The sequence below is a fragment of the Furipterus horrens genome, unplaced genomic scaffold (assembly GCF_987537825.1).
Source record: "Furipterus horrens unplaced genomic scaffold, mFurHor1.1.pri manual_scaffold_6, whole genome shotgun sequence".
Lineage (NCBI taxonomy): Eukaryota > Metazoa > Chordata > Mammalia > Chiroptera > Furipteridae > Furipterus > Furipterus horrens.
Window position 1 is genome coordinate 128,593,827 of NW_028327176.1, and position 13,615 is coordinate 128,607,441.

Genomic DNA, 13,615 nt, shown 5'->3' on the forward strand with positions numbered 1-13,615 from the left:
TGGTCTTGAACAATGCCAGAGGCATTGTACACAGTAAATGTTGGTTTCTGTCTTTTTATTAATCATGGTAAGCCAAGTGGAATAGAATTTTTACCCATAAGTGACCACTTCTGAAAGTTTGTTTTCTAAAATATTTAAAGTATTCTGCTGTTTGAAGAAGATGAAAGTATAATTTAGGAACACACTTACACATAAAAAGAAGGAAACACTATTCAGAAATAAAAGTTCTACACAAATAAAACATGAAAAATATCAAAAAATTAAAGAATACCCAACATCCAACTCCTAGCCATAAAAAGGCCCCTACTGTTCCTTTTGAAATGTTCTGGCTAGGACAAAGTAGTTCTATTATATTGTGTGCTATGAACCAAACTGAGGGAAACTTTCAACTGATTGGAATTTACATTTATAAACTTATTTACACATTTTCCCTGTATCAATGATATATTTTAGAAATGAAAGAGAGAATTCAGCAAAGTAAATGGTTAAGTTTTACTCAGTCATATGTGTACTTTCTTAGCTAAAAATAAAACTGAGATCCTTAAGCAACTTTAGTGCAGACATAGTTCAGCTTTACCTGGAACATCACAATCTCTCTGGTTTTTCCAGGAGTGCAGACATGAAACAGAGATGCAAATACAAGTGATTTTAGTTCCTGCAAAGTGATTTAATCATAATTGTATCAAAAGTTTAAATCATTTCTATTTTAGTTTGATGAGGCAGGGATGGAAGAGTCCAGAGCTAGTTATGTAGCACTTAGTAATGTTATCACACTTAAATCTCATTTAATCATTTTCTTCTCATTGTGGGTAAAATGTGCATAACTAAAACTTTCAAAATACAATGGGGTGCTTTTATTTATTAAGTGTGAACAAAACATTTGAAAATTACTTTCAATTCAATGGTAAGTTTTCTTTTTTGCATTTTCTATTAAACTTAATGGTGTAACACAAGTTAACAAAATTTTACAGGTCTCAGGTGCACAATTCCACAACACTTCATCTGTACACTGTATTGTGTTTTCACCAGCCCGAGTCATGATTCCTTCCATCACCATTTACCCTCTCCCCCCAATATTCTCCTCAACCTCTCCCTACCCCACCTCCCCGGCAATCACCTCACTGTTGTCTGTTTTAAAGCAAGAATTCAGATAAGCTAAAAATAGGACCAGGAAGAAACTATGTGTGAGCCCTGATGCCTGCTCACTGGCCAGTGGCCCAGAATTCCTTCTTCGGCTTCAAGCAACTGATCAAAGTTTAAAGAAAAGGGGAGAGACCATTATTCCTGGAACTGGACAGAAAGTATCAGTGGAGGTTAGGGAGGAACTGAAGGCTATGGCTGAAATTAATCATGTCCCCCTTGGGAAGTTGTGTGGTGGTGGTGGGGAGTTCCAAAGAATACTGAAAACAGTAGTTTCCATCTGAGGAGAGACTACTATGGGCCAGGCACTTTATGGATATTCTTTAATTTGATCTAACAACCACCTTTCTGGGTAGAGATTATCATTCCCATTTTTCATATAAGAAAAGTCAAGCTGAGGTATTAAATAAATTGCCTAAGTTCATCCAGCTGGTAAGAGCTCTGGCAGGATCTAAAACTAATATGAAATAATTGAAAAATACACCTTGATTGTGTTTGTCTACAATGAGAATAGATCTGGTAATTTTTTTAAAAAAAGTAATAAACTTCATTTTTAAGCAATTTTAGGTTCATGTGAGGTTTTATACCAAATTTATAAATAATCTCTAACAATACAAGATGATTAAAATCCATTGGAATCCATTAAACTCCATTTAACTATTATACGCATCTTTTTTATGGCTATACTCACATATGCAATTCAACAAAAAATATAATCATATAAACTCTTTAAAAATTCAAAGACAATTTTTATAATATAGATTTTTTACTTTTTTTTTACTTCCAACTCCACTTTGCTCACACTATCATAATCATAATCAAACACACACACACACACACACATATACCCACACATTTACATATATGTATGTATACATATCCGCATGTACATGCATATGCAGGTTTTGGGGGTGTTCTTTTTATATTAATATAATGGAATCATGTATGTTCCTCAGTGCATTCCACTTTACTACACTCTGAGGAAATCCCTCCAAGGCAGCTGGTGTGGATCTGATTTATCCTGATCATGACAGCTTAATGTCCCAGAGCATGGGTATATCATGGTATATTCAACCATGTTGCTTTGATCAGCTTCACTTTGTTTCTAATTTTCTGTTACAGTACAAAACCTGTTGCAATAAATCTTGCACATAGCCTTGATTTATTTTGAGCCCTGAAATTCCCCCTTTCCTTCATTTATTCTCCATGTTCATCACGAGCTCACGAATTTATCCCTGACATCTCTCTGAAATTTGTGCTTGTTTTTCACTTTATCTCCTTCTCCTCCCAGGATTATCTTTCTAATACCCAAACTGACCTTATGTTTTCAGGTAGTTCCCTATCATGTAAACAGTACAGTTGGCTAAGACAAATGGTAATGCATTTGAGAATGACAAAGGAAACCAATAGACTGAATATGGACCAGACAAAAGGGAGTAGAGAGAACTTTCAAGCTCAAGAGGGACTGTTCTATCTAAACTGTTAGCTCCTACTGAGATTTGATAAACTATTGCCATGAGAAAATGTGGAACAGACTTGTCTGATCTTGTTATTTTTCACAAAAAAACTGGAAATAGGGATTTTCGTGGTAACCTTCCAATTTACCAGCTCCATGCAAACACCAGCAATCTCATACACTGGTCCTGAGGATCAAAAGGGACCTGGTCCGTTGGTCATTCCCATCTCCCCCTGGTTGCCTTCTCATGCACTTCACTCTGATCTCGGGTCTCCACTCCCTGTTTGCTTATCCTCTAGGACAGTGGTTCTCAACCTGTGGGTCATGACCCCTTTGGGGGTTGAATGACCCTTTCACAGGGGTCACCTAAGACCATCGGAAAACACATATATAATTACATATTGTTTTTGTGATTAATCACTATGCTTTAATTATGTTCAATTTGTAACAATGCATATCAGGTATTTATATTACGATTCATAACAGTAGCAAAATTACAGTTATAAAGTAGCAACGAAAATAATTTTATGGTTGGAGGCCACCACAATATGAGGAACTGTATTAAAGGGTTGCGGCATTAGGAAGGTTGAAAACCACTGCTCTAGGAGGACACTTAAATGTTAGAAGGCTGCTTGACTCCATTGATGCTTTGTCTCTGGATGTATCAGACCTGGGGCATAATGAGAACAGAAGGGAAGCCTAACAGAGAGAAGCTGACAGTGGAGGTCCCTTGGTCTGTTACAGAACTCAGCTTCTGAGTAAACCTCAATGTGAAGTAGTGACCTCTGCATTTCATCACCTGTTACACTCTATTGCAAGGACCACTTCTTTAGATCTGTGGAACTGAATTCTAGCTCTACTTATCGGTCATCTATTATATGCCAAGTCACCGTTAAGGACATTCATGAACATGTTCACATTTATGCCTCATAACCAGACTTCCAGGCAAATTTTATCATGCCAACTTTTCAAATAGGTAACAGGGGCTTCAAGAAACAAAGGCTATTCCTCCTTTTTCTTCGTGGCCCGTGAATGTGACACTGAGTCCATCTCAGGCTTCTAATAACAATGCCCTTAATGGAAATGTGTTTGGGGTGGGAAGATGAAGGTTTAAAACTGAATGCTTTTGTGGCTTGCCCCAAAATCACAGAGCTAACAAACAGAAGTGTTCAGTTTTAAACCTTTTTGTTCCCACCCCAAATACATTTCCATTGAGGGCATTATTATCACAAGCCCGAGATGGATTCAATGTCCATCTACAGGCAATGTAGAAAAAGGAGAAATAGCCTTTATTCCTCCTGACTGAATATAAGATTGAAAATGTAGTTTGCATAGGGTCATTTTAACCCTAAAAGAGATCTTTATTGAAGGTTTGCACATGTCTCATTGTTCTTTATTACTGTTTGCAGAACCAAAACACATGTGGTAATAATAGACAAAAAGCTATCGTGAACTTCCAGGTTTGGAGAATAAATGATTCTGTCCCACTGGCCTCAAATTCGTCGTCGGCAGCCGTCCGTCTCGAGAGACGATGGTGTAGCTTCTTAAGAGTCTATCTGCACCGCCGAGAATGGCTGTTCAGTCCGACTCGGGAGTGACACGGTATATGTCTCCTCCCGTGTTGAATCGACATCTTGCGATGACGCTGGAGTGTCCTCTCCAGTGAAGCTGAAGCTACAGAGCCTGGGCAGGGTGATATGGAGGGTCTGCTGTTGCCCATGCAGCAGACCCCCCCTCTCTTCGCAGCTGAAGGGTCCAAGGGAAAGATGGAGTCAATACAGCTTGGCTTCAGGTGCGCCGCAGGAGTTGCCGGTGTTGACTACAACGTCAAACCGCCTTAGGGACTCCGGCTCCGGATTTTCTGTCGGGGTTTACTCCCTTAGCCTTTCCCCTGAAGAGGTATGCCGCAAGGCAGCGGAGGTTTTTTGGAATCAGAGTTTTCCTTCTCTGATGTGCCCTGACTGGAAGATCGAACTAGCGACACTTAGCTCGCAGGCCGACGCTCAATCCACTGAGCCAAACCAGCCAGGGTTTGGCCTCAAATTACATTCTTATAAATTCAGCTTTACAAAAGTCTCTATCTTCCTGTAATGCCCTATGAAACACTGTGTCTGGGAGACATTGTTGTTTGGGTCTAATGTTTTAGTCCGTGCTGCATTCTCTAGAGTTTATGTTCTCTTCACATTTTTTATTTCACACTTTTTTGTGATGGTCCTAGTTTAACTCTAATTTCTGTGGGAAATCCAGTTTCTTCTGATAATTTTCTCTACTCTCTAAACTACACATGAGAGTGGTAGAGAATCTGTTAATTCTGGTCCATTTTTGGAGACATTTTCATTTTCTCAGTTAACATGTATTAAACATCTGAATTCAAGATACCACACTTAGTGCTGGAGATATAAAGGTTTTGCTTCCCTGAGGCTCTCACAGTCCAGTTTGGGAGCCAGACGTGGAGACAACTAATTCCAGAAAAGTGACAGGTACTCAGCTTTAGTGCTAGCAGGAGGGAGAGAGCAATACTGCCTATCAGAGGGGACAGGTCCAAAACGGGGGATGGGTTAACCATGACTGAAATGAGGGACCCAACTTTCAGATTTCTTTTGGGAAGACATCATTGTTTCTTCTTGAGCCACACAGAAAGATTAAGGAAGTCAATGGTTCTGCAGGTTTGTAGAAAGCTAGCAAATGTTTCTCAGATTAGCTGATTGTAGGTGACTCCTATCAGTGTAAATATAATTTGAAAGCAAATGTCACCTTTCTTTTTTTATTTTTCTTATTATTATGTTTGCTTCATTTTCTTAGTCTGTTTTAACCAAGGAGCCCTGGGTTTTTAATCATCCGAGCCATATTCATAACACCCAATGAGTGAAAGTTTTTGCGCAAACCTTGGGATTAAAAGTTAACAGGATATTCCATCCACAGCAAGCCATGACTCTTCTACGAGGTTGAGTCAGCACTTAGACCTTGACCATAGATCATGAAGCACGACCTTTTTCTGTCTTTTTGTTGTTAAAAATTTCCAAGTACATTTCCATGACAAATAAGATTTAGCAATGGAAAAGGAGCTCTTCTAGTTTGATCTGAGTCTCTTGGGAAATGAAATCTAGGGAAAAAATTAGGTGATATAGCCTTAATCATGGCCAGGCCTCAAAAGGGTCACCACTTCTAATGAGATTACAATATCCCTAATGACCTGAAATGTGTTAAGAGATATATGCAGTCCTCTTGGTCTATTTCTGGAAAGGTAAAAAAATGCCCTCATTAGGCTAGGGGCCCCACACAGGGGTAGCTATCTATTCTATTGGTACATTAACAGAGGATTGGGTTGTATTAAAAGTAATTTGACCCTGGCCGGGTAGTTCAGTTAGAACATCATTCTGATATGCCAAGTTTGCAGGTTCAATCCCTGGTCAAGGCACATACAAGACTTAAACAATGAATGCATAAATAAGTGGAACAACAAATCAATGCCTCTCTCTCTCTCTTGTTCCCACTCTTTTTACAATCCTCCCTTCTTCTATCTCTCAAATTAATAAATTTAAAAAACTTTAAAGTAATTTGATCAGATCTTTGACCATGATGATCATAATACTTGAAGACCAAATCTAGGAGTGTTGAGTAAATAAGGTTGGAAAGTTCATTATTAATATTTTTCTTTAAACTTATAACATTCCTTACAATGCATTATTTACTAAAATGGTAGGAGTCATATTGTACAAAGTGTTTATTCTCAATGTAGAAAACTGGATGAGAAACACTGTAAAACTGTAGGGTCATAATAACAGGAAAAAATGGGGAAATTGAAAGGCTGGGAAGAGGACTTGTTTGTGATAATATAGTTCTCTGGAAACAGAGAAACAGCAATTATCCAGGTAAAGCTAGAAGTCAGTTAAATAATTTTAAAAAATCAAGTTAATGCTAAGGCAATGTCAATCAGATTCAGAAATAGAAGGCAGTGGGAAAGTGATGTCATCAAAATGGCAAAATAGGAAGCCCCAGCCTCCGTCACCCCAACAAGAGTAAACAATTAGCTATTCTTGACCAAAAACAGATCTGGAAAAGCTGCAAAGTTCACTTAAGAAACTTCAGCAACACACTGAAACCAAAAACAAAACAAAACAAAGCAAAACAAAAAACCCTTGAGAATACCCACCCCAAAGGGGAGAGAGAACAGCTTCATTTTGCCTGCATCATCCCATCCCCCTAAACTGGCATTTCCTAGCACCAAGAGGGAACTCTCCAGCTAAAGAACTGTCCTCACAAGGAAAGGAAGAGTGAGGTGAGTGAACAGCTTCCCCAGCCTTTCAGAGCACCACAAGAAGGTCTTGCTTTGGTTTCACCAAAGTAGAAAAGCTGAGATGTATAAAAAAGACTAGGAACAAGTGAAAAAGCAGCGAACAGTCGCAACCAGACAGTGTGAGTGGTCATCATTCCCAGTAACCTGCTTTGTAAACAAACCCAGAGACTTGTCACAGAAGAAACCAGTGGCCTGCACAGCCACCACGACCCCCTGCAGATTTCACTGGCTTTTATCCAACACATGTTTGTATTTGCTGGCACCAGGCACCTGCTCCCTGCTCCCTCCCTCAAATCCTGCCAAAGCCCAGGAAACACACTGACAGCCAGCCCAGGCCACTGCAGCTACTTCAGTACAACACATCAGCCTAGATCCCAGTGCCTAATCCTCACCACTATGTGTGTGATCATTGCTTACCCCTCTAACTGTGCACCTGCATGCCATCAGCCTCATGTCCATCATTAGCCTTCACTGTCGTATGCACTCCTGGGATCAGTGACTACTGTGTACAGCCATGGAAAAAACACACCAACAGCTACATCCCCTGAAGGTGCTTGTGAGTCCAGATTAGACCCTTTCTTCTGTAACTGGCCCCTTCAGTCACTCACCTGCATACTTCTGGCCAAACCTCCATCACTAGCCTCCACAGTCACATACTCATGACAAGACCAAGTGGCCACAGTAGTGCACACCATAGCGAGGGCCCCATTGCTTCAGTGCACCTGCTGTTGGCCTGACCTTTGCTGTCAGTGTTGGCCCTCACGACCACATATGTGTTTGCCACCAACCCCTACCATGAAAATGTTGGCTGCGTTAATGCACTTGTATGGGGAACTTCACATAACACACTGTGGCAAAGAAGAGAAATAAGTGGCTGTCACAGTGGGCTGGTCTCTACTGTGGGCAGTTCGGCTGGCCACCCATGCCCAACTATAGGCTAAAACTCAATTTAGGGAGTTGGATCAAGAGCTGAGATTGGATAATAGTATGCAGCTGTCAGCTACTCCATTAGCTTCTTTGTGCTGACAGACAGGCCTGACATAAGTAGTTAGAGATCCTACTGGACTATTTTGCAAAGCTAGGCAGGTGAGAAGTGCCATAGATTAAGGTCTGAGCCTTGTGACAAAGCCTGATTGGGACACTAAGAGGTAGAATCCGTGGGAAAGTAAGGAGAGCAAAGGGGAAGACGGTATGGGGATGTGCAATGAAGTTGATAGAGTACCCCCTACTGTCATACCCCTAATATAAAAGGAAAATTTAAATACCAGTTTCTCTGGACTTCTGATAGTAGAGAAATATATCCCAAAACGCCTAAGAAAATAAATTCTTTCCGTCTCTGAAACTTGTAAATCATATCATGCCTTTGAAATGTAAACACCCTAGGAGCTAACCAAAACACTGCCTACAGAGACTGAAGGAAAAAAGAGGCCTTTTAAAAATACAGACTGCTGTAGCTAAAATTGATTTGTAAAAAGAGCTAAATTTTTTTACAAAACAACTAGAAAATACTAAGTATGAAAGAAAATGACTGTATATGGAAAGTAGGATGCATGTTATCTGTAACAGACAGAAAAAAAAAAGGAGATGCATTTTTGTTAAGGTAAAGGAAAAAAGAATGCTTTTTTTTTTTGGATAAGGAACAATATAAAGGACATATGTTTTTGTTTTTGTATTTTGTATTTTTTTTTTTTTGGTAAAGTATACAAAAAGTAATTTTGTCCTAAATTAAAATGATTGTTTCAAAATATAAAGGGAAAACATAGGGCAAAAGCTGAAAGTTGCAGAAGGTTTATGGAAAAGGAATCTTGAGTGAAGAATTTTGTGTGGTCAAGCTGACTAAGAGTGGAATGGATAACTGAGTCAACTGTCTCATCTTGTGTGCACACGTGAACTCTCACCAGATTCTTAACCACCATCATTTTTAAGTCTTTTGTCATTTATAGACAGTTATTTTATTCTGATGCTTTTACAAAAGTGTTCCTGCAAAGGTGCTTCATCTTCAAGAAGATTCATGGAAAGACTGGCAAGTGCAGGTTTCTTATAACTAAGGTCAATTTCCCTGTATGTGCAAGAGACAACAATAAACCTTTCAAGTGCTTCCCCAAGGCTACCTGCACAGCCCACAATATGTCACGAGAATGGTAGTCTAAGACCTGTCCCTGTTGTCTTTCCCCACATCAGTAAAACATGCCCATCACATTGATGACAAAATGTTTACATGTGAAGATTTGCCTTTGCTTCAGGACACTCTACTGACCTTGCTGGAACATCTGCCAGGGAAAAGAGGAAGGATAAACCCACAGAAAATGCAAGGCCCAGGGATAGCAAATGCCAGCGAGGATGTGGGAAAAAGGAAACCCTGCTGCGCTGTCGATGGAAATGTAAACTGGTATAGCAATTGTGGAAAACATCATGGAAACCTTCAAAAAAATCAAAAATAGAACTGCCGTATAATCTAGCAATTCCATTTCTGGGTATATATCTGAAGAAGATGAAATCCTGGTATTTAAGAGATATCTTCAAACCCATGTTCATTGCAGGATTATTCACAATAGCCAAACCATGGGAACAACCTAAGTCTCCATTAAAAGATAAATGGATAAAGAAAATATATTTATATATATTATTTTAATAATTACATTTGTGTAAAATATTATTCAGCCATGAAAAAGAAGGAAACCTTGTCACTTGGGACAACATGGATGGATCTTAAGAGCATTATGCTAGGTGAAATATATCAGAGAAAGATTAATACCATATGATTTCACTTATATGTGGAATCTGAAACATCAAACTCATAAAAACAGAGAGTAGAATGATGGTTACCAGAGGCTGAGGGGGTGGAGGAAATGTGGAAATGTTGGTCAAAAGACACAGACTTTTCCTTCCAGCCAAGTTGGAGGCATAGGTAGACACACTTCATCTCTTTGCACAACCATATGAAGGAATACATCTACCTCAAAACAAAAACACCCAGAATTGCCAGAAGACAGAACTGCATAGAAGTCCAACAAACAAAGATTTAAAGAAGTAATACTCATCCAGACAGGTAGGAGGGGCAGAGCTGGGGAGCCACAGCAGAGAGGACATGGTGTGGCAGTGGTGGCAAGGCAGTGGTTGCTGTGAGGCAGCAGAAGTAGCAGTCACACATTACACAAGTTGGGAAGGAAACCTGGGGAGCAATCCCAGTCCCAGATCAGTCTGTGCAGCTCACAGTTACAGCACCAGGGAAAATAAAACCTCATTGCTTCTGACTGTGAAAACCAATGGGGTTTGGGGTGGCAGAATAAATAGCTGGGCTCTCAGGAGAGTCCGTTTAGGGGCCCCCATGGTCCTAGAACATCGGCAAATCCACCACTTTGGGAACCACACAAGGGCAACAGCTAGAGAGGTGCCAGTTGCTTATGGGAAGCAAGATAAGTGACTAAAAAGGGGGCAAGTGCTGAGCAAGAGGCATTGTTCCCTCTCGGATCCCTCCCCTACATACAGTGCCACAAGGTGGTGAAACAGGTTGCTTAGCACTGATGAATAGGTAAGGCTCCATCCCTTACAATGTAACAGGTGTGACAGCTCTACCTAATATACAGAGGCAAACACAGGAGGCTCTCAAGTTGAGGAGACAGAGAAGTATGGCCCAAAATAGGAAGCAGATTAAGGCTCCAGAGGGAGAACTAAGTGAGGAGGAGATAGCCAACCTAACAGAAGCAGAATTCAAAACACTGGTGATAACAATGCACAGAGAAATGATTGAGTACAGAAAATTCATAAAGAAAGAAGTGAAGCCTACACTAAGTGAAATGAAGAAAAATCCAAATGAAACCAATAGTGGAGGGAAGGAAGCTGGGGTTCAAATCAGTGTACAGGAATGTAAGGAAGAAATAAACAGTCAACCAGTACAGAATGAAGAAACAAGAATTAGAAAAAATGAGGAGAGGCTTAAGAACCTCTGGGACAACTTTAAATATATCAACATCTGAATGATAGGGGTGCCAGAAGAGGAAGAGGAAGAATAAGAAATTAAAAACTTATTTGAAAAAATAATGAAGGAAAAGTTCTCTAACTTAGTGAAGGAAATAGCTATACAAGTCCAGGAAGCACAGAGTCCCAAACAAGTTGGACCCAAAGAGGACCACACCAAGACACATCATAATTAAAATGCCAAAGGTTAAAGATAAAGAGAGAATCTTAAAAGTAGCAAGAGAAAAGAATAGAGTTACCTACAAAGGGGTTCCTATAAGATCATCAGCTGATTTCTCAAAAGAAACTTTGCAGGCAAGAGGGGACTGTCAAGAAGTATTCAAGGTGATGAAAAGCAAGGACCTATAACCAATATTACTCTATCCAGCAAAGCTATCATGTAAAATGGAAGGGCAGATAGTACTTCCCAGACAAGGTAAAGCTAAAGGAGTTCATCATCACCAAGGCATTATTATATTAAATGTTAAAGGGACACATTTAAGTAAAAGATTATCAAAACTATGATATTAAAATGACAACAAACTCACAACTATCAACAATGAATCTAAAAACAAAAACAAATTAAGCAAACAACTAGAACAGGAACAGAACCAGAGATATGGAGATCATATGGAGGGTTATCAGCATGGACGGGGAAGGGGAGAATGGGGAAAAAGGTGCAGGGATCAAGAAGCATAAGTGTCAGGTACAAAATAGACAGGGGGACATTAAGAACAGTAAAGTAAATGGAGAAACCAAAGAATATAGTGTATATGCACAACCCATGGCATGAACTAAGTGGGGAGGGGCAGATTGCTGGAGGAAAGGGAGGTCCTGGGCAGAGGAGGGCTGAGGCCGAGAGCCTCACACACCCTCGGCTCGGTCCAGCAGAGGCTTCGTGACCACAGCAGAACAAACTTTTACCCAGGACATTTCATTATGTCTGGGGGAAGGAAGGTGACTGCTCTCTCTAGTGGAGAACAGCGATTAGACCTTCTTCCTTCATGCCTTTTATTGAGGAGGATACACATGAGAGATACGAGGTCAAGATTCATGAATCATCAATAGCTTGGAGGCATTAGGATTACAATTGACAGTAACAGATTACATGCACTAGTACAGAGGGTACAGTGACCAGTCTGTGTCAGGGTCTATCAAACATCTTGATGCCACACTGGCAGTAGGTGCAAGGTTTCATACATTCCTTGCTAGAGATTGTTAATGTTACATTAATGATAAAGAAAGCAGAGCAAGTTCTAAAGCATAATAAGCATTCTTTAAGTCCAATTCCCCTGGCAACCCTCTGAGTGCTTTCGGTTATGTTTCACACACAGCCTTATGTTGAGACTTAAAGACAAGCACAGCCGGAATGCCGGCAGCAGTCATGCTCAGGCTGGGGCTACAATTCCTTAAACCACGAAGAATGGTTCCCTACCGAGGGCAAAGGGGAAAAAAAGAAAACTGGGGCAACTGTAATAACATAATTAATAAAATATATTTTTAAAAAAGGTACAAACTTGCCATTATAAGATGAACAAGTTGAATCTGATGTATGGCATGGTGACTACAGTTAACAATCCTGTGCTGTATACTGGAATGTTGGACTGAGAGTAGAGCTTTAATGTTCTCACTGTAATAACAATAACAAAATAGTAATTATATGAGGTAAAGGATGTGTTAACTAACCTTACTGTGGCAAATATTTTGCAATATACCCATGTATCAAATCATCACATTGTACATCATAAACTTACACAGTGTTATGCATAAGTTTGGGGTAACAGTTTCACTCAGGAAGGGGCCCTCAAAATGTAAGAGCAAGATTTGAGCCCAGAAGTGCACAGTGTCAGAACTTGCTTCCTGGTATGGGGCCTCTGAATATGCTGGGAGGGGAATCTTAGCAACCACTGTTTTGAGAGGTGTTTAGAAATGTGATTGCTTGATGGGGACCCAAGCTGGACCTATTATGTAGTCAACAGACCTGGGCACAGCCCTCTTGGGGTTTGCATCTTCAAAGAGGCCTCACTAAAGACACAGTAAGTATAGCTTTGCTGATCTGTCTGCCTTGGTAGGGATTACTGTATGAATATGCTGCTGCTTGGGTCATCTGCTTAAAATACAAGTCTGCCACGCCACTGTGCCACTTAAAATCACCCCCTGGTTGACTAACATTCTTAGGATAAAGGCCCACTGTCAAGGTCCTGCCTCTCTGATCTCAGGCCTTTGTCCTCTTTATTCTCTGGGTTCCAGTCAAGCCCCTCCTGTCACAGAACTTTGCACATGCTGTTCTCTCTGCCTGGGGAGCTTCCTGTTCCCTCCTCTTATTTGTCTCATCCTGGTTAAATGTCACTCAAGCTGGCACCCCTGAGAAAGCCTTTCCCTACTGCCCTCTGCAGGTAAGGTCTCATGGGATCGTGTACAATTCTTCTTTCCTGCTTTCCTTCTTTCCTCCTTTATTCCTTCCTTTTTTTCTTTCATCTTCACCTGAGGACATGCTTATTGATTTTTTAGAGAGGGGGAAGGGAGGGAGAAAGAGAGGGAGTGAAACATCAATGTGAGAGAGAAACATCGATCAGCTGCCTCTTTTACATGTCCCAACCAGGAATAGAACCTGTAACCTAGGCATGTGCCTTGCCTAGGAATCAAACCTGCAACCTTTTAGTTTATGGGAGGATGCTCCAATCAACTGAGTCACACTGGCCAGGGTGCCATCACATGCTTTTAATTAACATCCACTTCCCCACTAAACAATTGAGTTTCAGGGA